Raw genomic sequence first — 25,555 nt, forward strand, 5'->3', positions numbered from 1 at the left:
CTACTTCTTTGGTTTGTTTTGCTTCAAGTTTTTGTGACTTGTTTTTTTCTTTTTTGGTTGTGGCAGTTAGCAAATCTAGGGGCCATGCCACAATATACGCGAGCATATACAACATATCCTGCCTTGGACCGCCTTATTTTTCGTCCATGATGTGTTTGCATAGCCTTCTAAATATGTGTGTGTGTGTACGCTTGGAAGATTTATTTACGATGTACGAAATGCAAAATCCTAAAACAGGAACTTTGGCATGCAACCATTGTCTGAATCCTTCCCAAAGTTAGCTGTATCCGTTTTATATCCCTTATTTTTGTTTATTCAGCCATAATTTCCTATTGCTGATTGTTATTCGAAAGAAGTTTTAAAGTTTATACATCTCTTGGCAGTTAAAATGCTAATGAAGAAATCGCTGATTGCCGAAAAAAGAAAATATAAAAATAAAATGAAAATAAATGACTCGTTCCGGAAAGAACATGGATTTTTGTGAATGACCTACATACGATTTATTTAACCCAGATATGCCCATTGCTTGATCGTGATAATTTTAAAAGTATTTTTATATTATTTTAGAAGCAAATGTGAAATAATAACAGAATGTTTATATGTTTTTTAAAAATTTTTTGAAAAAAGTGGTTTTTGAGGCCCCTTTTGGACACAGGGTTTTATCTTATAAGTGGGAGTTATGGGACACAAAACATTTGACATATAGTCCAAAGACACCTTTTCGGCACCTAGGTAACGTTTTTTCGTAGTAGGCTCCACATCGTGTACGTTTTCGTTATAAAACTACCCAATAATTAATCGGTCATAACGCAAATCATTGTAAAAACTACGCGATAGGTGGCAACTTCGATGAACTAGACCTCAAAACTCAAAAATAGTAGCTCAAAATAATGGAATCACATAATATCCCAAGAGCTACAGATGTGTACTGAGTATATCACCAAAATAAACGGTACTTTGGTAAACATAACATATCAAATTAGCAAGAATTTTGTGTGTCCTATATATAGGACGTTGGGCATATCTGGGTTAATTCGACATGCGAACATATTTATTCTGGTACTCACACTTAAGGGGTTATACAAATTGGAACATTTCACTAAAATAACTGTGCGAAACGAAATTCAAGTGCTATCTAAAAGAAAGCAGCAAGAAGGGAAAAATGAAAGTTCACGGAAGATCTGGGAAAACCAGTCGATCAAACAGCTAGCTAGAACAACATGAGAAAGCTACACCGGACAATAGATAATCTCACAAATCAAAAAGATACGAGGAACCAAGATACCAAATGTGAATAGGATGGACATTGCAGAAATTAAATGAAAATGAGAAAAATATATCGCTTTTGTAGGAAGAAAAATATATATTTTTTGTTTTGTTCGAGCCTTGTAATTACCGCGTTTTATTTTAAAATCGATAAGTATAAGTGATTTTCCTTTAAAGTTAGTTAAGGCGCATTGTGCATGACATTGTTTTATAAGGAGGCGATATAGCCTGTGCATTGTCTCAATTTGAACTTCTATATCTCGAAAATGGTAAAACCTACGAAAATACCATTAAGGTCAATCTTGTAGAGAAGAAAATTTTCTTTATTGCCATTACGATAGGACTTGCGGTTTCCAAGTAAAACCCCGAAAACATACACGCAGAGAAAAAATATGATTGATCCAACAATATTCGAAGAGCAAAATATGTATTGTAAAGATATTGTTAAATTCCAAATGTAGTATTGTGATTCCAACAATTGGGTTTTGTTAAATCCAAAAATAGTTTTTGTCAACTGGACAATAGTTCTCTCTTTTCTTCGACAATTTTTTCTCTTCTCTCGCTATTCGATGCCGTGTTGAAAAAACAATTATGGTGAGTTTTGTTTGTATGGCATGATGCCTTTATCTTTGTCTTTGTGTGTATGTATACCAACAATGAGACTCTTGTTTTTATTTGTTTCTGTTTTGTTTCATTCTTCTATCTTCATTGTGCTTTGAGGTTTGGTGTTATACCGGAGTTTGTTATGGTGTTTAATTATTCCTTATGTTATGGTGGGTGCTTGTGGCTTTTTGTTTGTCTTTGTTGTCAGCCAATGCAGCAAACCATGTTTTGTGTTCATCAATGATTGCAATATTATATTATATATATGTGAAAAGTGTGTATGAGAAGTATATACACTCAAATCAAAAATTTCTGGGCTGGTTTTCTGGGTTGACAATACTTTTTGTAAACAAAATTAGATTATGATAGCTCCTACAATCGGTATTGTTAACGATTTTTACAATATTGCAGAAATTCGAAAGTTGTTTTTGTTTTCTATGTTTGGAACAAAAGATGGTATTTTTGGATTTGGATTACAATGTTTGAACAAAACAAATACATTTTTGGAACCAAAACAGATATTTTTGTTCCAACAAAAGCGAAAAATATTTTTTCTCTGCGTGTAGAAAACCCTTAAAAATGTGAACTTTGACCGCAATTTATTCGAAAATCCCTCCGTCGATTTTTTTTGTATTTTGATTTGTCTCGTCTATGTAGGTATATTGGAGTTTTAGAATTCGCAAAAACTTCCAAGGTGTAAGCAGCTTTCATTTAATATTAGTTTAGGCGCTCCGTGCGATGGTATGAATCGAGAATTTTTCAAAAAAAAAAAAAAAAAAATATATATATATTGTCAGCCCAGAAAACCTGCTACTGAAATTTTTGATTTGATTGTATATATATATCGTCTGCTCCGTCGGAAAAGGTCGTAAGTCCACTTTTTTTGGAAATCGCGTTTTTGTTACAGGATGATAGTACAAGTCAAAACACGTCGTATGATGCAAAGAAAATGGTAGTATGTCGCGTTTTTCTATATGTTTTGCCCTTGTCGGAAAAGGTCGTAAGTCCACAAAACGTACAAATTTGAGTACGAAAAGGTCGTAAGTCCACAGGAAAATGTATACTTTAAAAGAATACTACAGCTAATGTAGTTCAGATATAATGTTTAACGTCGTCCATGGTTGGGGTACAATGTAAAGAACTAGCCTACACCTTTGGATGATAATCGGATGATATTTGGCGGAGCCTGTGGACCAAACTTTTGAACAAAAATGTGATAATTTTTACATTGCAACTAAAATTTACATATGAAATCTATTTTCCCCTATAAGCGAACTGACTATGAAATATGGACTTATGGTCTATTCATTGATACAAATTGGGATGCTGTATGTGTTCAAATACCTCATATATTGAAAATTAAAAAAAAAAAACAAAATTTTTACTGTTTTTACTGTCGTATATCTTACTTAACTTTATCAACTGGTAATTTGTGGTTTCTCTAGGGACATTTATTCACATAACGATATTAGTTTGTATTCTGAATTCAATAAAGTACTCGTAATACCTTCTAATGGACGGGTAAGTGCAATGTTTATATTATTAAACGATTCTAAAATAATAATTGAGTGAAATGTTATTAAATTAAGAAGACATCATGGTTTTTGCTAACAAAGAGCAGTATGAATTTGGAATGGAATTAGACGATGGTGTCATGGGTCTAGTGCCCTATGGTTTTCACAATGATTCTGAAAGCTCTGATGTTTAGCTTCCTAAACGCATGAAGACATTACATGCTGAAGATTCTACATGGTTTGCAAACACAAAAGATGCAGAGAGTTGGGGCAGAAATACTTGGGAAGACAAAAAAGGCCTACTTCCACCAAGGGACATCCCTGTGCATAATCTGAAAATTACATGGAACAAGTACTTAGGGTCGGAGATTCAATAACCGTTGCCTCGCAAATTAATTTTCTGGGCCTGCCAACGCCCCCTCCGATATTCAAAAAAATATAAAGCCTATTTTCACCTCGGTTGTTCCTTGTATATTCTCTGAAATTTTCAAAAAAATCGGTTCAGCCGTTTTTTGTGTCTATGCGGAACATACAAACATACACACATTGCCTTTTATATATAAGATTTCACTCAAACGTTTTGGTCCTTAAACCAACTAATAATTATCTCATCAACATGTTAAATTCCAAGCTTATACTTTGTCTTAGACTCAAATCATTCTTAAAATTTCGCTCCGATCGGAATATTACTGCCATCTACAGGACAGCTACAAAGTCGGGTAAAAATTGTGGGTTTGGTCTATTTCACACCTTTCGATCATAACCAACATCTAATGGGGTCACTTCTGGTCTGAACCCGACCTCTCCACAAAATTTCGTGACGATCGGTCCAAATTGAGGCCTGGAGTTTTATTACAATTGTTAATGAATGGACGGACACACATAGCTAGACCGCTTTATCTCGTCAAGATATGGAAAAATGGCAAGGGGATGGGGTCTACGACGAATACTTCGCGATGTTACACGAATGTTGGACAAAACATACTTATAATACCCTTTCCACATTGTTTTGTAAAGTATAAATATTTTATTTTAAAAACGTCCGTAAATTGTAGGAAAAGGTCGTAAGTCCCTACAAAAATACAAAACTGTACAAGGAAAAGGTCGTAAGTCCAAAGACATCCAATTATCTCCCATACGCGACGGAATTTTATCAAACAAAGTACTTGTATTGAAGCGGAATAAATAAACGAAGAATACTGTCTTTACCAACATAATAAAATCTTTAATACAGAAAGCGCTGGAATGTTTTTTCTTCCTCCTGAAAAATTTATTGAGAGGGACTTACGACCTTTTCCTACGGAGCAGACGATATGTGAGAATTACATACACTTTCCACATTACTTTGGTATAAATGTCACCTATAATATTACGAGTATTGATAAACACTAGAGTGGTTTAAAAAAATCAATGTCGGATTTTTTTAGGCGGCACCACCGTAATGTTTTTAGTTTTGTTAGATTTTAAGATTTGCCAAAGCTTGAGCAGAATTGGAATATGTTAAAACGTGCCACTCTTTTCATAGTAACACTGTGCGAAAAAATTACAAGGAAAACTGTGTAGATCATGAAAGAGAAGCTTAAAATATGAGACACGTGTATCGGCGTTTTTAAAGTTTACATCGGAAAGTAACCAAAGAACGCGGGGCAAGTTCCTCCCATTTCTAGTTTTTTCGAAATATTTGAGTTAAGATATTGGAATCCTGGCATTGCCAATTCTACTGGGCAGGATATGGGGAGTGCTTTTGTTAAAATGTTTAACCCTCATGCCTTTTTGTCCCTTTTTCGAAAATCGTTCAAAACTCCTTTAAAATTTGATCATATCAAATCCAAATATTCTACAAAATAGTTCGTCATAAAATTTTACTATCGGTCTCAGAATATTCAAAATCTGTAAATCTTATGTAATCGCAATGAATCTCTAAGAATGAAAAACACCTTAAGTTCGACTAATATTTTGTGTTATTACGTACATCATTGTGGGCATTTCTCTATCACGAACAATTATCTATCATGATTGCGACATTTTGTATCATGGAAGGTAATGTAGTGAACTAGAGAGTGGTTCAGTTATCTAACCGCTACATTGATGTGATTTTCATAAAGGAAGAAGTCAAGAGCTGGTTTTCAAGTTTCTTTTTCGTAATTTGGCGGAATATATACCTAAAAATTAAATTTTTCCCACAAAAGTTATGGCAAATATCACGCGTTAAATACTATCCGATTATTATTCAAAAATTGTTGGAATCTTCTTTGACCAAAACTATTACCTCGTCCAAAAATATGTCTACATTAAATTAGCGTGGTTATTATTACACTATACACAAATAAAACTCTTGGATTCCTGTATATACTAGGCTATACCTCTGTTATCTGACCACGTATGTACATCAACATAATTGGCATCAATCGAAAGGTCGAGAGATCGTCTTCCAAACATAACTTACGTGGGCGTAATGTGTCTACCATGAATAAAGAATAAAATTGATACTGAAATTTCGAAACCTGAATTTCGGGGTGTTTTAATGCTTATACTTTCGTCTGTCTTTCCGTACTTTCGTCTGTCCATCTTAAATTTGTAATTAAGCTACAGGTCGCAATTTCCATTGGATTCCTGTTGGTGGGGGTCGGATCATATTCAATGGTCGAAATGGGCAAAAAACGTCTGTGGAGAAAAAGTAAAGGTTTTATTCACATGCGAATATCGCTGCTTCTATTAAGAGTATTCCAAAAGCGAAGCCTGATAATGAATGTAGAAAATATGGTTGTTGTTGTTGTTATAGCAGTATAGAAACCTACGTGAAGCACAGGTTTGATGATGGGTTGGCAGCCGCTGCCCGAAACACTATAGTTTCGGGTCAATCCGGTACGAATGAACCCGCTGCCGTGGGATTGTTGGGAAAATCTGGTTGGCGTAGGTGGTGAAAGAACGGAGATATCACAATAGTCACTAATCCAACAGAAATTTTCATTTGTGGGATTTGAATTGTAAAGACGAATATTAAAAACAAAGACTGACAATGCAAGTAAAATATCTCACCTTTACAATGATGAAAAGTAGGTTGTATTAGGTGGTCAAACAAAGGAGATATCACTTTTTTGATTTTTTTGTAATCACGCTACAGCTCGCACTTTTTATCGAATCGTCACTAAATTTTGGGTAAAACTTATTTTGGCCAAAAAACTTATTTCGAGAAAAAGTCAACGCTTCATTCATATGTGAATATCTCCGCTTGTATTGGGGGTATTCCAACATTGAGGCCTGATAATGGAGGTAGAGAACTTCACCTTTACAATTATGTAAATTGGTTGACATAGGTGGTCAATCAATGGGGATATCGCAATAGTCGCTACTGCAAACCAATTTTTCGTTTTTTTGGGATTTGAATTGTAATGACAAATATCACAGCTTAGGTTTTGTCCCTTTTGCCAACGAAAGTAGAAATTGCTCACCTTTACAATGATGTGAAATAGGTTGGCGTAGGTGGTCAAACAACGGAGATGTCGCAATATTAGGTAATTGGAAAAATCGTTTCGGTTTTTGATATAGCTCCAATATGCATATTTGGCCGAGTTTGGGCCCTATAAAACTATATCAAAATCCGATCCGATTTTCACCAATGTTTGTAGGATTCATTTTTTAGCCACAACAATGAACTGATAAAATGTTTTCATCGACTGGATCATAATTGCGGTCTTTAGAGAATTTTCGTGAAAATGCACCTTTGGCATTTTCTATGGAAACAATGATCGCTCCGGTGGCACGGGTTAGAGGAATGAATGCCTTATAGATACGCTTATTTGGCTGATTTCACAAAAAGGGCTAATGGAAATTGCCTTAACCTGGGCTCAAGGATCAAAATACACAAATTTATGGGATACCAATCATTTTATATTGTACGATGTAACAGCCAGAGTGTCAAATAACTCTAATCACTAAAGGTTTTGTCTATAAAATCCATTAAATTGCCCAATAATTGCTCAATTTACGGGAAAAATTGCCACAATGACAATAACCTGTTTTTTTGCTTGTTTTTACAATTCTTATTCTAGAGGCCCAAGACAGAAAAATATCGTTACGATGAGGCACGTGCCCTCCTTTTTTGGCCTTCCGTCACCATGACACCGCAGTCAGAATATGGGTAATTTTCCATGACTACACACTGTGTAATTGACAACATCTTTCCCAATCTACTAAATGTCAAATGTTGATGAATTACATATTTTCGAAAGTGATAGGCGGGTTTCTGTCGGCAAAACCAACTGCTGTTTTCTTATTTGCTTGTTTTTCCTGCAACAAATTATAAAAGTTTTGTAATAACATGTGTATATGGTAAATTTCAAATTTCCGTTACAATTCCATTGAAAAAAAATAAAAAATTGATTTGCGAGCACATCCACGATTTTTGGTACTTGGGTTGAGGAAAAAATTCTGGTTTCAAATCTGTTCGCGTTCACAAAATTGGATGCTGCGCCAAAAGTTATGGGGGTTTTTATTCCCTTTTAAATAAAAAATTCCCTTTGTGTTGTAATAAGAAAATGTATATACGAATCGTTAACCACATTTGATATCTATCCGTAGAAGCTGAATATTTGCTAAATTTATTTTTATTTTCTCGGAAAATAAAAAAAAAAAAAATAACAAAGAAGTCTTTTATTTCTTACTCAGATTCCATAAAAATCTCTAAAAAAATAAATTAAAAATACGTACAGAATCTAGACAGATGGTCTGTATGATGTCTTTTTAGGTTTTCGACGGTTGGAAAGTTGTAAACGTCCCAACAAACAAGGAATGTTATAGGAAACAAGGGAATGTTATAGGAAATCAGTACTTATTTTTGGCCACCAAAAAGTAGATAAATAGGTTGTTAATTAAGTAGTTACAACTTGTAGTAACCAGAGACTGCTTATTTATCTAATTTTTATTGGCCAAAAAATAAGTACTAATTTCCTATGACATGTCCTTGTTAAAACAGCCAGAAAGTAGGTCGATTTGTAATGAGTATTTTTGCTGGGGTCGAAAACGTCATATACCCGTATAAAAAATAGTAAACGTCATAAACACCAAAAAATGTATGTTACCATCATTTTTTTTTCACTTAATATTAATTCTGCAAGCCTGTCTTTGTTATTGAAGAGCCTCCGTACCGTTTTTTTTTTTTTTTGAAAATTAAAGCATATTTTTTAATAATATTTTAATTTTTAAAATAACTGAAGTAATAGAACAATAAAGTGGATTACGCAATTAAGATGCCATCGACAATATATTCCGAAAATTGCCAATACTTTATGTATTTTTAAGTTTAGCCTGACTTCCGAAACGTCAGTTGCTTTGTATTCGTGCATGAAACTAGGGATTCCTAGATCGAATTCTTGCCCACTACTACAATTTCATAAAATTACTCTAGTATGGAACTCGATCTAAGAACCCCTCGTTTCATGCACTAATACAAAGCAACTGACGTTTCGGAAGTTAGCCTTACATTTACGAAATCCACTCGATTTCAACCGTCAAGTCCATTGCTTAAACGTCAAATAAAATCAAATGGATTTAAGATGAGATTTCATTTGACGTATACACAAAGGAATTGACATTTGAAATTCACTCGATTTCGTAAATGTGTAATATACGTCAGAAATGTATGTCAGCTACGTCATAATTTCCGATAGACCATCTGTGATCTAGACAACGCGTAGAAAAATGTGAGACCAAAATTATAATGATTGGGTTTATAACTTCCATATTACAGCAACAACAAAAGACAAAAACTTATTGTTGGAAATTATTTCAAAAATATATTTATTGTTTTTTTGAAGTGAATATTGTTTGCCTTGCTTGAAAGTTTGTGTTTTAGGTATCGTTCGGCTACAGGCTTTTTTTTTTTAAATAAAACTAGTTGTTTATTTCAATTTTGTTTTTATTATTCAATATTTCGATTGGAATCTCCAATCATCTTCAGGGAATTGAAATAGAGTTTGGTTTAATTGTTTTTGTTATTTTTGCTCTTTCTAGACGAGCTAATTCATCAAAAATTTTTGTTGCTGTGAAAATTATTTACAAGATTGCCCTTTATAATATTTTCGTAGGTCTTACCATTTTTGGGATATAGAAGTTCAAATTAGGACAATTCACTGACAGTATCGTCTGCTTATAAAACAATGTCATGACTGCAATTTCCCAACTTAAACTTATATATTTCAAAAATGGTAAAACCTAGGAAAAAAAACGAAAGGCAATCTTGTAGAGAATTTTCATAGCTATAAGATTTTCTCCAGTCCCACTTCGATAAGACTTATTGTTTTCAAGCAATTCGTGCAAACCTAACAAAAAATCTAACAATGTGACCTGAACATCTATCTATCTCAAAAATGGTAAAACCTATGAACCAATTATAACGGTCAATCCTCAAGAGCATTTTCACAGCTACAAAATTTTTTTAGTCCTATTTCGATAGGACTAGCGGTTTCCAAGCAATATCGCCAAACCTAAAAATGTGAATTTTGCTTTTAGTTTTGGTAATTAACGACATTTTCCGGTAACTTAACAACCACAATAAAGCTGTTGCTAAGTTCTACCGATAACAACACTGCTGTCAACTTTTATTGATACTTTTCACTTATAATTTTGCGTTTTAATGTTACCCATTTTTGTCGGTAACCCAAAAAATGAGTTACAGAATTCCACTACAGGTGCTGGATTCTTGTTCTATGAAAATTTGAAATGAAAATATCTCTTCTATATCTCAATATAGGTAAAACCTAGGAACAAATCATAACAGTCAATTCTCTACAGAATTTTGACAACTACAACATTTTCTTTAGTCCCATTTAGGTAGTCTTGCGGTTTCCAAGCAAATCTCGAAAACATAAAATAAACCTAAAAAATGTGAACTTTGACCGCAAATTCTTGTTTTTGGAATTTTCTCATCTCAACTTCCCAGGTGTACGCTGTTTTTATTTAAAGTTAGTTAAGGCGCACTGTACACGACATTGTTTTATAGGGTAGCAATACAGTCAGTGCATTGTCCCAATTTGAACTTCTATATCTCAAAAATTGTAAAACCTACGAAAATATCATAAAGATCAATCTTGTAGAGAATTTTCACAGCTATAATATTTTCTCTAATCCCATTTCGATAGGACTTGCGGTTTCCAAGCAAAAAAACGTAAAAATGTGAACATTGAATCGAGATTTATTTAAAAGGCACTCCAACGATTTTTATTTTATCTCATCTATGAACATTGTAGTTCCAGAATCCGCAAAATCTTCCCATGTGTAAGTTTATGAGATCGTGGCTAAAACACTTCAATCAACAGAAATATATTCATCAACTAGAAAAATATTTGTAAAAAATATTTGTACGTTTGTAGAAAAATATGTGTACGTTTGTTTGTTTGAAGTTTATGGACTCAAAAACCGTTGAACCGATCTTTCTGAAATTTCAGAGTATATCACTACATGGCCTGAAAGTAACATAGGCTATACAAATTTCTGAAATTCCTCGATGATCCGGAGATATAGCATCAGTATCGGAGGTACCTCCAAAAAAAATTATGCAAATATCTATAGAATGGTAATAGATAATGTCTCTAAATTTTGGATGTGTGAAGGAATTTGGTCTAGAAATAAATTTGCCAAATTATATTGAAATCGGTTCAGATTAGGATATAGCTCCCATATATATATTGTCGGCCGATTTCATGTATTTTATGCATTAAACACGATATGTATGTCCAATTCCAATGAAATTTGGAATGTGTGACGGAATTGGGTTTAGACATAAATTTGCCAAATTATATTGAAATCGGTTCAGATTTGGATACAGCTCCCATATATATTTTCGTCCGATTTCATGTATTTGATGTACAAAACACTCTATATATACCCGATTTTAATGAAAGTTGGAATGTATAAAATATATTTACAGTTCACGATTTATTAAATGGCAAACGTCAACATTTGTTCCATAAGCCTACCTAAGAAAAGATCTCATAATTTCTCTGCTTGTTGGTTTGCTTTCATAATACCGCGCCTCTTCATCTCTTCATCCACTTGTTTGCTCCATCTAAGCTTAGGCCTGCCAATTCTGGGTGCACCGCCATGTGGCACGTTTTTATAGGCCTTTTCGCTCATTCTTATGATATGGCCTACCCAACGCAATCGTTGAATCTCGATACGTTTATTTATACTGATGTCGTTGTATAGCAGATACAGCTCGTGGTTCATACGACGTCGATATTCACCCTCAACGCATATTGGTCCATAGATATTTCGAAGAAATTTTCTCTCAAACACACCAAGAACTGCCTTGTCTGTTTGCGGAAGTACCCAGGCTTCGGAAGCATACATCAGCACTGGTAGTATCAGTGTTTTGTAAAGCGTTATTTTTGTTTGTTGTGTTTACGACGGTGCCGAGGTATACGAAGTCGTTTACTACCTCAAAATTATAGGAACCAACGTCAACAGTTGGTCCGATCTCTACGGACGCATTGCGCGTCGACACCATCAACTTGGTTTTCTCGCCGTTTACCGCCAGACTCACTTTAGCAGATTTCCTTTCGGCTTTTGCAAAGGTATCAGTTACTTTCTTTGCCGATTGCCCTTGATGTCAACATAAACGATTGTAAAACTTTCTTGAATATTACCATATGCATACAATAGAACCTTAAATTAATTGTTTCCATTTCCTTTTCGCTAATTTCAACCATTTTGTGTTTGTTGTACATTTTATTGTTTGTATGTATGTACATCGAAGCTCCTCCCTCTATCTCTTTAGTCGCTGGCATGAAAATGCTTCTCTGCTTCTACATTCTTTGTTTGGTATTCTTTGGGGAATTCTTGTTAATTTTGTACGTTTTCGGCCACAAATCGGAGTGATTGATGCCTTCTTAACAAATAATCATAAAACAATTGCGGTCGAAGTCAGTGAACTTTAAGGAAATCATTGTTTCACGCCACCACTGTTGCTGCGCTACAGAGGTTTTGATTATTCTCACGATAACACGGTAGGAGGTTATAAGTTAAACAGTGCAATGGTTCGTTTTCACAAAATGTATTTATTGAATATTATTTATTGAGTATGAAACATTTGAATGGGATTTGTTATTTGTTTATATTTTTATTATGAGTGGTGTCCACGTGACATCCGGATTAAGCTCAAATTATGTGGACCTGGGTGTCATGTGGACCCTCCGGAATATTTTTTAATATTTTTTTACTTTGACCGAAAAGTTACAAATCTGTGACACTGTGCATTGTAGTGTTGTCCTAGATGAAATAATAATACCATTACATGGCAGGTTGTTATACCTCAAAATTTGTTTTTGCTTGGTTGTTAAGGATACAAAATGCTTATGGAAGGATAGCTTCCCCTTTTCCATACTTTGACTATTGCCTGTCGGTTGGTCGATTTGTCTATAGTAGTCGTGTCTTATTGATTGTGTTTGTGTTGTGTAAAGCACTCAATATGTCAGTCATAGACCAAGACATGTTCTTTACATTGCCTGAAGTCTTAGCATGGACTCCTTCCTTACTTTGGAATGCTAGTCCTTTCTTCTTATACAATGCTAATGGCTGTTGCTTGTAGTTGGGTTGCGGTTCTTGGTTTTCAATTTTTGTTGTTACTGTTGTTGTTATTGTTGATTTCTTGGTTGTTTATAATTGTTGTTAGCTTGCAATTTATGCATTTGCCAAAAGGATAATAAAGTTGCGTGACCACAAGCACTCCAATGAACTTATGGTTGTAAAGTTATTTTCTCAGCTCTCTATGAGGTTGATAAACCATTTGCTCTCCGTATACCTAGTACAGGACCTCTCACATTGAGTTCATCGAAACAATTGTTTAGTTATCTTTTACTGTCGCAGAATATAAATGGGAATTATGACACTCCAACTCTTTACTTTGCCACAAAAGTTGCATTGTTATCATTCATTCGGTATCTATTCGGTAAGTCTCCTTGAACCAGAATTTGTACTCTTCAACTTATAAAACAATACTTTTATCTTTTTATTCATTTCGAACATTCCAGTGAATCAACTCTTCAGCTTCTACTCCCAACTTCAATGCCGGCAATTCATGTTGCTTTAATGTTTGCTGCTGCCAAAAAGTATAGAAAAGTTTGGTTTTGTACTTGTTTTAAAAATTTTTGGGTTAGTTTTGAATTTTTGAAAAGAAAAAATTATTTGTTTCAAAACATTAGTTTTATTTGTCTTCGTCTTCTTCTCTTGCAAAAAGTTTTTGTTCTTTGTGTGCCCTCTCCGTCATTCTTCTTGGAGCCAGCCAACCAACTAAACACGCCAACATTCTCATGTAGAAGAAGCAACTTCAAACACCAAAGTTAGTTAGAACATGGGTTGCATGACAACAGAACCTACCACAAGTTAGACAATAGATGTCCAATCAGTGGCATACAAACATACATACATATGTATGTAGGTACATATGCATGTAAAGAGGATTTTTTAATTAGTGCTTAACAGTAGTAGTTTGTCTATTTTATAATTCTTCTTCAAAATTTTAAAACAGTTTCAACGAATCAAACATTGTTGTTGTGTTCGTTGCTAACAACATGTTATGTGTGCTGTTTCTAATGAAGGAAATTGTATAGTTGTCAGTTTTAGATTCGCTTGTTAAAGTTAGTGCCTTTGTTCTTGCCATTGCACTGTACATAGGTAATTTGCCCAGTTTTTGAGGCAAAAAGTCGATTTTGCGACTTTTAATAATAATAATTTTTTAGTTGGAATTGAAAAAAGAACATGTCAAAACTTATTAATATGAATGATATTTTTCAAAATAGCGTCATTATCGCGGTTTAAATTCCAGTCAAAGTAAGAATTTCGAAGAAGAACTAAAAAAATATATATTGTAAGGCATATTTCAATGTATTTAAAACCGCGGAAAAATAAACCAAATATAAATATGTGTAAAATGGAATAGATTGGCAATTTTTTTTCCATATTTCAGTTTTTTCTTTATTGAATTTCTAGGCCCCAGCGCCTAAAGGCTTCGTAGGGGCAATCAAAAAAAAAAAAAAAAATGACAACTATCAATTACACATATTAAATAATAGTTTAAAATTTAACAGTGAAAATCTACGTTAGAAGTGTTTCAATGTTGTTTAGTAAATATGTTTTTAGTTTGTTTTTAAAAGATAAAATATTCTTAATGTTTCGTAATTCCAGTGGTAATTTATTATATTTATTTGGCCCAGCAAAACCAATTTTCTGTTTCGTAACTTCAAAACGACATCTAGTGGCATGCAACAGGTCACCTTGGCGAGTATTTCTAGAAGTTCTACTAAAGTTACTGTCGAAGACGATTGATCCATGACCTCCAAATGATTTAAAAACATAACTCAATATGTGTTGCATATATAAACCTCGCACAGGCAATATAGTTTTTATTTTGTCTTTATAAAGCCTTACTGTAGGATATCTTCTTGCTAAATTGAAAACAAGTTTCAAAGCTTTGTTCTGGGCTCGCTGTAAATACTTTAATGCTCTAGTATTCTTCCATGCATAAACTCCCGGCAAATATGTTAAATGAGAGTGTATCAGCGCATGGTAAATCATTAATTTACTCTCTGTACTTAAAAGCCTTTTATATTTACGAAGTATTCCCGAAGCAGATGCAATTTTTGATGTCAGCTTATCAATGTGTGTGTTCCATGACAAATTGTTATTCATATTTAGCCCCAAATATCGTACCGACTTAGACTCTGTAACTAGAACTCCATTTATGTGAACCTGCATAAGCTCTCCGACTAAATTGGGCTTAAATCGTATGAATTTAGTTTTTGATGAATTCAAAACTAAGTTGTTTAATCTGGCATACTCTCCCAGTATGGCAGAATCATATTCAATTTCCGTTTGGAGAACTTTTTCATCCTTGTATCGGTAAAACAGACAGACATCATCCGCGTACATTACCAGCTTGCCAAAAAAGGGAATATTCTTCATGTCATTGATGTAAAGCTTAAAAGTAATGGGCCCAAGCACTTCCTTGGGGAACACCATGCTTAACAGGAAGATAACTACTTTCTTCTTTACCAACTTTAACAAATTGAAATCTATGGCTTAGGAAGTTCTCAAAAAACGTTAAGGTGTTATGGTCAAACCCAATGCAATTTTTTAATAAGGATACTGTGATCTACAAGATCGAAGGCCTTCGAAAAATCAAAAAACACTCCGGCAACACCCTTGAAACCATTATCTATTCCATTGCAGACATAATCCATGATATTAAAAATGGCTTCATCAGTTCCGGTGGTTATTACGCTCAACGAACTTTGTAATTTGTTCCGAAATTATTTTTTCAAATACTTTGTCCAGCACCGACAAGACTGCCACAGGTCTAAAATCCTGTATATTATCATGTTTTGATTTCTTTGGCACTGGTATTATTTTGTGTATCTTCAACACATCCGGATATTCACTTCTCATTATCATGTTGTTGAAAATTTTAACCAGTATGTCTGCTACAATAACTTTCCTTGATAGCAACATTTTCGGCTTTATACTATCAGCACCACAACTTTTCTCTGATCCAACGCATTTAACTCCTTTAATATTTGGTCCTTGCTAACCTCATTCAGACAAAAAACACAAGGTGTTCTGACTAATGTTCCAAATACATTTATGTCATCGCCAAAATATCGTGGTATATTATTCCTCAATTCTTCAACTGAATGTATAAAGTACGAGTTCAATTTATTGGCTTTGTCAAGATCGTTAACCACTGTATTCCCATCGTTATCGATAATCTCCTCCAAATGCGCATTTTTCCTTCCCAACTCATTATTTAGAAATTGCCAAATTTTTCTCGAGTCTCCATTGCACGAAACAATACTATCTTTATAATAGTCATCTCTCAACAGTTCATTACAAATTCTTATTATTTTGCTGATTCTTTTCAGTCTAATATTAATATTAGAATCATCGCGGTTTTTCCTTCTCAAGTGAAGCAATTTCTTTTTATATTCTACTAAAGAAGTTAGCTTATTAGTTGACCATGGTGTTATACTTTGTCGCTTTGTCACCAATCTAGTTTCTGCACTCTGATTCACAGCAGATTTCAATACTTCAACAAATTGCTTGCATAATACATTTGCATCATTTATGGTCATTAATGAACTTAAATTAGCATCCAAAAAATTGCCATATTTCTCATAGTTAACAACTTTTATACTTTCGATGGAGCCATCACTTGCACTTTGATAGACGAGGTCAACATCAACCAAGCAGCTCAACATATTGTGATCAGATAAGCAATTCTCTATACTGTGCACCGAAACTCTGTTGTTGTGGTTACTGAAAACCCAGTCTATACACTTTCTTGAAATTGGTCTAGTAACTTGACTGTGACAAGAATGCATATTGAACCCCCCTTAAACAGATCTACTAATCTTCTGCGCTGTTTTGACCTACTCAACAAATCAATATTCGTGTCTCCAACCATCAAAGGAAAGCATCCATCAAAAAGATTCGCCACCAATTCAATTTTCATCAAAAAATGTTCTACTTTGCACTTTGGGGATCGATAAAATGAGGTGATTATTAGATTCTCATTGTTTAAACGAATGTCTGGCAACTCCACAGCAACAATCTCCACATTATCCTCACTCTTACACATCAAAATTTTGTATCTGAAAGATGCATTTATAAAAATCGAAGTGCCACCATAACCATCTGATCTCACACAGTTAATGGCTTTATAACCATTTATATTGTACAGATTTAACAATTGGCTGCTGAACCAAGTCTCTTGAATAGCTATTATATCAGGCAATTTATTAAATTTGGAAACCTCATTTTTAAATTTGTTAAATTTTTCTATTGAAGACACACTTCTAACGTTAATATTAAGTATACTAATGGCATTATTAAATTTATTAGATGTATATGAATTATAAAAATCTAAATCATAAACAAACTGATAGCCAACAGATTTTAGAGACTTGGCATGATTAAAAACATCCATGGTGTCTTTAGTCACAAAATCATTTATATAAATGTCTTTTGTTTCAGGGCTTTCCTTTAGTTTGTTTTTCTGCTGCATAAACTTCGACTTGCTATTGTTACTAACAAATTTCACAACAACAGTTTTTTTGTTGCTTGTTTGATTTCTTTTTCTCATAAAATATGCATCCTCTACATCATCTTTGTTTATTTCAGATCCAATTTTGTTGGCCACTGCAACAACAACATCAATAGCCATTGCATTTTCATCAGCTGTTATACCATTAATAACGCAGTCTTTTTGAACACGAACGTCATTCAAAAAGGTAACCGTGGATTCTAACTTGTTAACTTTTTCTCTGAGAGTAGCATTTTCTCTTTTCAAACATTTAATTGTTTTGGTATTCTTTTTAACACCTTTCAAAATCTCGTCGTATTGAGACGACATAAAACACAACTAATGAAAATTGCATGGGAAAAAATAGCTTTGTTCGTTATATGCGTAGTTGCTTATAACCGTTGTTCCTTATATCCGAATTTATCTGTAAAAAATTGTGTTTTATCTCACTTTTACACATAAATAATTTAAAAAGTTAAAAAATCCTTTAATTCCGCTGTTATTAATTTTTGTCTCAAAAACAGGGCAAATTACCTATAGTGCATTGGAAAGGATTAACTGGTAATTCTTATGACTATGTTCGCTTGAGATTTGGGTCCAAAAAATCTTAAAAATACTACAGCCACCAAACATATTGGGATATTTTTAAAAAACTTTTAAAATTTGTTGGGGTCATTATATCATAACATCGGATACTAGTTCAAAAATTTTTTGACCGTTATACCCTACGTAGGGGATGGAAGATATTAAGCAACGAAACCATGCGTTTGGTTGCGGATTTCTAGTTGGTCGGAGATTAAAACATCTGGTCTCCAGCTTCACCCTAGTGAATTAAGGACTTGCTACCATTTCGATAAAATCTACATTACTCAACAATAGCTTTATTTACGCTTATGCTCCACCAAAGACAAGGACGAACAGACCAAAGATATATTATACGAGCGCTTAGAAGAAACATATGACCGTTGTCCTGACCATGACATTAAAATTATTCTAGCCGATTTTATTGCGAAAATGGGAAAGGAGAATATCTTTGGCCAAACAGTCGGTAAATTCAGTTTCCACATTTAAGCATCTCGACAGTCATAGGTGTCCTTATGTCTCAAGACCAAAGAACAAGAAATCAAATTAATTACGTTGTGATAGCTGGAAAGACATTCATCGAGCGTGTTGGATGTACGATCGTTACTGTGGCAAAGTATTGCCACTCCATGCAAACAGTCGCAAAATCTATATTTGGATATCAGTAACGGGAGAAAAGAAGAGAGGAGAAAAGTCGTTTCCGCAGCAAAAAGAAATGGAAAAGCGGGAGTGTGAAAGAATCGAGAGTACAAGAGCCAAATTGCAGTTCGGAAATTATACCAAAGAATGAAACATCAGACTGATGTCTTTAGTACAGGCACACCCCCTGTAGAGACAAGAAAGGTAATTTGGTAACTGTTGCCCATAGTGTATTCAGGATATGGAAATAGCATTTTTCCAAAATGATGGTGTCCAATACTAGTATTGAATGTATACCGCCCGGCCAAGATGAGGTAAAGACAGCAATAAACTGGCTAAAGAATAATAAAAGGAGGTTGGAGCCGATGTCTTACCAGCCAAGCTGTTCACAACCGGAGACGACACGCTACTAAGGTGTATCATCAGCTAGTTAGCACCATATGGCAGGAAGAACGCGTACCCGACGATTGTAACTTGAGCATCCTGTGTCCCGTCCACAAGAAAGGAGATAAGACTGTGTGCTATAATTATAGGGACATAATTCTGCTCCTTATTGCTTATAAGATAGTGTCGGGAATATTGTGTGAACGACTTAAGCGTATGGTCAACGAAATAATTGGGCCATACCAATGCGCCTACAGACCTAACAAATCCATCACTGACCCTATATTTACTCTGCGGTAAATCCTGGAATAGACCAAAGAGGTGCAGATCGACAGTTATCGTTCTTTTGTCGATTATAGAGTAGTCTTCGACAGCCCCTTACGTTCAAAGGTATTCTAAGTCATGTATAAATTTAGTATCGCTGCAAAGCTAATCCGACTTTGTAAGATGACTTTAACTGATACCCGGTCCTCAGTTAAAATAGGAAATAACCTCACCGAACAGTTCAGTACTAAAAGAGGGTTCAGACAAGGAGACAAACTTTTGTGTGAAATCTTCAACATTCTGCTGGGAAATGCTATACGAGAGGCGAACGTTTAAAGAAATTGCACAATTTACACCAATAGCCACAAGTTACATGTTTAGGCTGATGATATAGACATCATGGGACGATCAGTAGAAGAAGAAACTTATACCTTTAGGAAGGGCGAAGAAGAATCTGCTTAAGTGGGTCTTGCTTTGTCTACCTTGGGACCACGTTAAAAACAACACACAACATCAGTTGTGAAGTAAGAAGGAGTATTGGCCAACAAATGGTACTTGGATTAAGTAAGCAGTTCAAAAACAAAGCTACAACTCGTAAAACAAATGTGACACTACCCGTACAAATGTATGGTTCCGAAGCCTGAGTACTTGCGGAAGCAGATAAGGCAGAGGTTGTTAAAGCAAAAGATCTACGGGCCAATATTCGTTGGCGGTGCGTAGTTCGGCTTAAAGGACAAATGCTCTGCAGAGGGCTAACTAGTAAGTAAGTAAAAAATTGGTTTAGTGTCGAGAATTATAGGTATGGGTCCAGGTTTTGATTTGGTATTTAGTCTTTGTTGGTGGTACATAAACATTTCTTCAGAGAACTGTTGTTACAAATCCGCATTTTGATATAGCCCCCACTGAACGTTACCTGCCGACTTTTGGTATTTTTAAGTTTGCAGGCCGAATTATTCCATTCCTGCATAGAATAGTACCTTGCGATTTTGGGAATTTTGATGGTTTTAGCAAAATTATCCAACCGGAATTGCGGAAATTTGGTAATCAGTTTTCGTTGGCGGAGTACTCCGGCAGAGAATTTGATATAGCCCCAAATAACCGCTTGAAATCAGATTTCAACATAATTTTTGGTGGAGGTTATATGTTCGAATATATCGCCATTTCTACTACTTCCACATTTTAATATCACATAATTATTATGAACTTTTTAATTATCATTTATGCTAAAACTTACAATAGGTTATTTTCGATGCCGTTCTATGTAAAATTTTATATAATGGTCATTTGTTTTTTTTCTGTTCTTACATGCGATCAACAACTTTTCAATAACTTTTAAACGATTTTTATTATCTAACTCTTTATCTTTTTTTTTGCAGTTTATCGAAAGCTAATCTGAAGCATTCCCATTATGAATATTTTATTGAAATGGTAAGATTTTAGTAAATAATCTCTACATTGCATTTTATATACTATAAAATTGTTGAGGGGATTATTGATAAACTCCAAATATGTAGGCTTTTGTTGAAATATTTGCATATATGTATGTACATATGTATATGTTTGTATGTGTAATATTTAATTAAACAAATTGCACTTGTGAACTCTAAAGCAAATCATTTCATTTGATTCGAAAAAAACGAATGTTAAACTGGTTTTGTTACACCCGAAAAATATGTAAAAGTGAACAACACGGTGCTCTTGAACCAAATTTAAATGGAAGGTGCTTATACCTGGGAAGTTTTTGCTGATTCTGAAACTAGAATGTCTCATGTTCTTATCTATGAGATTGATTTTTCTCATAGATAAGAACATGAGACATTCTAGTTTCAGAATCGCCGGAGCGCATTTTTAATAAATCGCGATTCAAGTTTACATTTTAAGGGTTTTTTACGTTTTCACGATTTGCTTGGAAAACGCAAGTCCTATCGAAATGCGACTAAAGAAATGTTGTAGCTATGAAAATTCTCTACAAGATTGACTTTGACTTGTTCAAATTAGGACAATGGATTGACTGTACCGCCTCCTTATATTGCAATGTTATACACAGGTTGATCGGGATCAATTTAAAGCTCAGAATGTCTTTATTAACATAGGGATATTCGTCAATACAATTAAAAAAAATGTACAGGGAAACTAGAAAAGTTCCAGGCGCCATTTGAATTTTTTTTGGAAAGATTGACAGATTTTATCCTAAGGTGCTTAGGATGGAATGGAATGGAATTTACTTGTGAACATTTTCGTCCGATCATTTTTTGGACAATCACGGCAAGAGTGCATCGATCAAATTGAATCTTTTTATGGCGATGAAGGGCCATCCGATAGCACTATGAAAAACTGGTTTAATGAATTCAATCGTGACCGACACTCGCCAAAAAACCAAGGTCGTGATTGTCGCCCAAAATCGACCGTTGTGTCAGAAAAAACTTAAACCATGCGTGAACGGATAATGCAAGTTCGCCATGTTATATACCATGAGATAGAGACATCCTTGGGCATTTATTCCACCAACTAACATTCGATTTTGCAGGAACACTTGGAACACTCGTTGGATCCCGTGCTGATCGGTGCAAGAAATTTCAAAAAAATACGATCGCGGTGCTTCGAAAAAATTGTATAAGATGGATCCAGGTGTAACGATCAGAAGTCGTAGCCTCGTTTTTGATTACAGAAGTGTACTATTTATTTCTTATTTACATTAAATAAATCGACTTATGTGCATAATTTAAATTAACGGCCAAATTGGTGTCCTAGTGGTAAAGAAAGTAATCACCCGAAAAAAACAACCATTGGTAACCTTGGCGGCCAATAGTTAAACTAAACTAAAGCATCAGCTGGGCGAACACAACAACGAACACAAACAAGATCAGCATACGATCAACTGCGTTAGGTGTGTGGTGTGATGACCAGACCACCAACGGGTATAAGAGGAGGTCACAAACGGACAATCGGGACAGTCGTCTGTTGATGGCTGGTGTGCTAAGTGGGGTTTATAACGTTCCCTTGGCAAAGTGGAAGTAGTGTAGCATTAGTCTGTTGAGTTGAGTGGGGGATTACCGTGCCCTCAGCGAAACAGAAATTAGTTTTTGTTTGTGTTTATAGTCAGGAGGGGGATTGCCGTGCCCCTGGCTGTAGACATATTTGTGTGTGTTTGGAGTCAAGTGGGGGATTACCGTGGCCTTGGCCCCATACATATTTGTGAACGTGTGAGTGTGTGTTTAGAGTCAGGAGGGGGATTGCCGTGCCCCTGGCTGTAGACATCTGTGTGTGTGTGTGTGTGTGTGTTTGGAGTCAAGTGGGGGATTGCCGTGCCCTTGGCTTCCGACATATAAACAACGGTAGTTCCATGTCAACGTTCTTTGGCTTCTGCTGTGCCAAAAAGGTTACAAAAATTCTACCGTCAGTATTCATCGGAGCGCTGCCTTGCCAAAGCCGCTGCCTACTAGTCTGCCATCAACATTGATCGGACCGCTACTGTGCCAAAGCCATCGCCAAATATTCTACCGTCAACATTCATCGGGCCGCCGCCGTGCCAAAGCCGCTGCCAACTATTCTGCCCTCCACATTGATCGGACCGCTACCGTACCAAATTGCTGCCAACTATTCATCGTCATAATAATGCTCAATACAGTGTTGTGTAAAGTGTATTTATTAATAATTAAAAATAGGTTTTAGTACAACAGAATAGTCAGCGTTCACCACTTCCATATTAAATATTGTTCATATATATTTTATGCCCTTTCCGCATACGAAGTAGCGGGCATTTGCTAGTAATAAATAAAGGAAAGTTTATAACGTTTTAAAGAAAAATGAACTGTGTGCCTTTCCTCTCGCTAATGCCCTATAACAGATAAATTCTTGTGACGACCCTGGCCCCGCTGAACCTACCCCAGCTTCAAAGTGAAATTACGTAGTCACACAGGTGACGAGTCATGAAACTATGCGTACGAACCCGTAAAATAGCAGCAATCGCCAGAAAATGCTGCAAAAGCGTTCAAAAACCATGTCGTATGTCAAACTGTCCTGACTAAGTTTAGACCGGCAATCGGCACACAACAACAACAATTTGAGCAAACACTGTTGTTAGTGCGTGGTTTTTCAATTAGAGAATTAGTGAGAGAGCCCTCATTGCTTGCTCGCGAGTATAGGGCCGCGGAATGTTGGTTTAGACTAAAAACTGTCAAAATTTCCAAAAATGTCGACACTGCGTGTTGCCTAGGTCAAAAGGTTTTCGAGTGACCCTCGTACTCGTCTTCATAAGATTAATATTCCATTAAACAGTTTTTCATTTTATATCGTTTTTTGCTTCTCCTGTAAAATTATTATTTTTTTAGTTACGACTTTATGGTGACGAAATTTTTCTCAGCTCTTACGTTCGAAAACATTTGAAGCAATATCTATTGCAGACAGTTGTTTACGGGTTGAGTGGAAGCTACTCTCTTCATTCAACTAAAATTTATGAAAATATAAACATTTATGAAGTTATTATTCATCGAAAAGATGTTTTGGTTAGTTTAACATGTGAAATACACAATGAAATCGAAAGAAATGCAAAGATAGCCGCCAAATTGTAGAAAAACGAATAAATTGTATTCGAAGTCGAGTGGTTTCATTTGCGTTAGTTGTGAGTCAAATGACTAGACCCAACATCACTTTGTGAGACATCTGTTAGGAATAGAAAATGAAAGCTTTTGGTGTCTATACTTTTATTTGTGTATGGTTACGAATTAGGATCAACTTAATGTCTTCATTAGTATAGGACATTTTTGTTGAAATGCACCTAACCAAAGCTGACATACTCGTCATTACAATTCAAATTAAACAAGTGAGAAAAGGCTATAGTCGGTACTGGGCCGACTATGTGATACCCTACACCACTACCTCTGTGCATAATCTGTTCACTCGAAAACATTTCTTTTAGGGAGATACCTATCTGGCTTTTATACCAAATGACTTAAGACGAACTGAACCAAAATGACTTAAGACGAACTGAACTGATATTTTCTACTTTCATTGCCAAGTTTTGTTTTTTATATACACCTTACAGACGCTGAGATATTTGCTTTGGAATAAAATGTAGACGTTTTCTCCAAATAACTTTTTTGCTCATTCCGATCCCTAATTATTATCCGACCATCACCAAAATCAATAGGCTTCTTCCACTCCGGGACCCCCATCAACACTCAAAATTTCGTGACGATCCGATCAAAATTGCGACCTGTAGCGTGATTTCCAAAAAAGTGGAAAAATGGGATGTATTACCGACTATTGCAATATCTCCGTTATTTGGTCACCTACGCCGACCTAGTTTGCATCATTGTAAAGATGGGATCTTCTACTTTCATAGTCAGGCTTTGCTTTTGAAAAGTCCCTAACCAAAGCTGTGATATTCCTCATTATAATTAAAATCGCAAGAATGCAAATTTGGGTTTTATTTGCCACTATTGTAATATCTCCGTTGTTTGATCACCTACGAGAATTTACTTTACATCATTAGAAAGGTGATATTTCTACTTTTATTGTCAGGTCTTGCTTTTGGTATACCCCATATAGAAGCTGAGATATTCGCTTTAGAAAAAACGTTGTCTTTTTATCCACATAAGTTTTTTGCCCATTCCGACCCCTGAACATTGTCCGACCATCACCAAAATCAATAGGCTTCTTCCCCTCCGGGACCCTCATCAACACCCAAAATTTCGTGACGATCCGATCAAAATTGCGACCTGTAGCGTAATTACAAGGTTTAGATGGACAGACGGACGGACTGACGGATGGACACACATAGCCAGATCGACTCAGCTCGTCGAGACATTCATTGTGGTATACATAAGCATGGGTCTACGACCATTATTTCGATGCGTTACAAACTTTTTGGGCAAAACCAACTTATAATACCCTCCCCACATAGTGGTGTAAGGTATAAAAATGGAAAAATGAGATGTATGTATTACCCACTATTGCGATATCTCCGTTGTTGGACCACCTACGCCAAAATACTTTGCATCAATTTGAAGGTGACCTTTCCTTCTTCCATTGAAAAGCTTTGTTTTGGTATACTGCTACTTGAAGCGGATATAAATTTTTCTCTATCATAAATTTATAAATTTTTCTCTACATCAGTTTTTTTTACATATTCCACCCCTGATTGTTATCCCACATTCACCAAATTCTATAGGCTTCTTCATTCTTGGACCCCATCAACACATAAAATTTCACAGAAAATGGAAAAATG

At 35.1% G+C, this 25,555-nt stretch overlaps 1 protein-coding gene across 3 annotated transcripts in view; it reads left to right on the forward strand.

The window, feature by feature from the left end:
• Window positions 1–25,555, forward strand: part of sfl (N-deacetylase and N-sulfotransferase sfl) — a 376,849-nt gene that overhangs the window by 71,515 nt on the left and 279,779 nt on the right. For 2 of the 3 annotated variants that reach the window (XM_073986437.1, XM_073986436.1), the window contains exon 2: window positions 20,703–20,754. The exons of the other annotated variant lie outside the window; for it this stretch is intronic. The gene's annotated coding sequence lies outside the window, so the exon portion shown is untranslated. The remainder of the gene's footprint in view (window positions 1–20,702; window positions 20,755–25,555) is intronic. 3 annotated transcript variants of the gene reach the window in all.

The sequence above is a fragment of the Musca autumnalis genome, unplaced genomic scaffold (assembly GCF_047663935.1).
Source record: "Musca autumnalis isolate F117 unplaced genomic scaffold, ASM4766393v1 scaffold_4, whole genome shotgun sequence".
NCBI lineage: Eukaryota > Metazoa > Arthropoda > Insecta > Diptera > Muscidae > Musca > Musca autumnalis.